This window comes from Notothenia coriiceps, unplaced genomic scaffold (assembly GCF_000735185.1).
Source record: "Notothenia coriiceps isolate Sejong01 unplaced genomic scaffold, NC01 NC01_scaffold00037244, whole genome shotgun sequence".
In the NCBI taxonomy this organism is placed as follows: domain Eukaryota; kingdom Metazoa; phylum Chordata; class Actinopteri; order Perciformes; family Nototheniidae; genus Notothenia; species Notothenia coriiceps.
Genome location: NW_011369945.1, coordinates 20,428,613 through 20,431,535, shown reverse-complemented (window position 1 = coordinate 20,431,535; position 2,923 = coordinate 20,428,613).

Genomic DNA, 2,923 nt, shown 5'->3' with positions numbered 1-2,923 from the left:
AAGCCTAATAACTTATTTACNATTTTTCCCGATCCGATCTTTATGCAATGCATTAAGAGGAAAAAAAGAAAAAAAGCATTCAAGTTGTCCCTTAAGGTTATTTTTTTATTTAAATTGGATATTCTTATCCAATTTAAATAAAAAAATAACCTTAAGGGACAACTTGAATGCTTTTTTTCTTTTTTTCCTCTTAATGCATTGCATAAAGATCGGATCGGGAAAAATCGGTATCGGCAAATTGTCAAAATCAAATGATCGGAATCGGATCGGGAGCAAAAAAAGGTGATCGGGACATCCCTAGTAATTTAAGCAGAAAAGACGAAAGAACTGAAACAAAAAGAACCCAAAAATCTTCTGAAACTGCATGTGTTGTTCATGATGAAGACTCTTGCACTGTTGCAGTCTGGGAATCAGGGTCAACTCAATGCGGTGTGAAATAGCAATGCCTCCTTATCATCGTCCATGAATCACTAACTTGTTATTTTTTAGAAGATTTACTTTCTCTTTCACTCATCAGAAGTAGTGTCTCTGCATTTTAAAAGCACCTGCTGCCGTGATCCGGGCAAATACATACATTCCCAGATGACTGGCGTTTCAAGGAAAGACAAGTGAGCCATTGAGAAGGGGAAATAGGAGGTAGAGTGAGGAAGTAGAGGATCAGCTTTGGTGGTTTTTAATCACCTTAGCCCAGGGCCAGGACGTCCTCAAGTTTCACGATGATCCGCGATTTGAGATTAAACAAAGCCTGGTGTCATTTTTCGTATACATCCCGAGCAACAGGCTACACAAGCAATCGATAATGAGCCTCATATAGGAGTTAACCACGCATCAAACACTGTTATTAGTTGTTGCACTTTTCATTTGATAATGGCTCTGTCTCCATGACGCAAAGTGAAGCTGGCATTGAGGCCAGGCCAGGACGCTTGAGGTTTCCTGAACCCATGTTCAATTCTGTGGTTTCTATTCCCCAATCCTCTAATGATCGTGCATTTGGCTCGGATTGAAGAAATACTCCCCTGAAAGCTGTCCCGTGTGTGTGCTGCGCTCTGGCAGTGTTTTTTGGGGGGGGGTAAAAAGCAGACAAAAACTTGGCCGGCACCGAGATATGAGGTACTGTAGAACCTAGAGTATACCCACTGTTCGTAATCAAAATAAAACTCTTTGTGTTTTCCCTCGTAAAACATTTTTGTATGGTTGGCATTCAAAAAGCTTCTCGGCCAGATTGCTCCTTACTGTGATGGATTGCAGGCAAAGCTGTTGGTCATTAAACTGAATTTGGGATGAATCGGACAGCTTTAACAAATACATCAAAGCTGGCACTGCGCTGGCTGTCTGCCAGAAAACCCCCTGCAGCGCTGGAGGCCTGATGAATTTGGCACACATGCATTTACATTAAATACCTTCACAAATCATGCACACGCACATAAACACACACATATGTTGTCAAATAAAACTTTAAATGGACTCATTCTCACCCTTGCACACATGCCGCACACAATTACCAGAAGCTTGTACGTTCATGCAAACACTCGAGTCTCAGTGCAGGTTTTAACGATCGCTCTGGGGCACTTTACACAGAAAAGTGTAAATGTCTGAGTGGAGATGAAGAGCCAAACACACTCGCATAAGTCTCATCTTAACAGGAAAACAGTCGTAGCTTAAATGCAAAGCTCATAAATCACAAGCACAGCTACTTCATAATAAAGTAAAATCAGGTTTTCAGACTATTTGAGAGTCACTAAATCTGTCTTTCATCAGTCGTGGTATATCCAAAACCACATAAATGCTGATGATGACTCCAATTGGACTGGATCAGGAGAACACAAGGAAGCGTTACTGAGCACGAGTTGGAAACAATATACAAAGGATCCTTTGCGTACAAAAAGTATGCAGGTTGAATGTTAAAAAAAGGGATTCCAGACGGAGATGTTATTGTGACTTCTATAGGACTCACATTTTAAGATTTGGGGCAATTTGAAAAGATTCGTGACTGCCAGGGAAAACAATGACTTGTAAGAAAGGAAGTCAATGTATGTTTTCCCCTGGGATGACCCTTCATTCGTTCTTCCTGACTCCAGACAAGTTAAATGTGAGTTTGACATTCATTTACACACAGCCTTGTAATACAGTATATGTTTGGCAGTGCAACAGATTGTCCTCCACACAGTGAGGCACAGGCTGTGGTCTCGCAGCACGGTGTAACTCAACATAATGAACCACATCTGAGTGTGTGTATCTCCCTGCCTGTGTGTTTGGGTAAAGAGATTGATGTGCCTCTGCTAACAAGCTCTCAGCTGTTATTTCACCCCCGCTCTCTTTGTCATTGTCTGTTTCACCACAGAGCAGCGGGAGTGTACTGAAACACAGCCAACTCTCTGCCTCTCTTTACCTCTGTGCCCACTGTTCATCCCCCAACACACACACATCGAAACACACACACACACACACACACACACACACACACACACACACACACACACACACACACACACACACACACACACACACACACACACACACACACACACACACACACACACACTCTTGGTCCAGACCTCTGGCCTGCGGGATTTGAGTTACGTGGCCACCTTCTCGTCTTCCTAATCCCTTCAAATTAGAGTTTTGGACTGCCAAGGAACTCCCAGACGAACACAAACACACACACACACACACACACAATTGTAGCCGAGTTTCCAAGTGGCCCTCTGAGATATTCTTTTCAGGGTTTGGTGTCCAGCGAGTAAACACACACTTTTGCAAATACACACTTGGGGGCAGGCCACACACACACACACACACACACACACACACACACACACACACACACACACACACACACACACACACACACACACAATTGTAGCCGAGTTTCCAAGTGGCCCTCTGAGATATTCTTTTCAGGGTTTGGTGTCCAGCGAGTAAA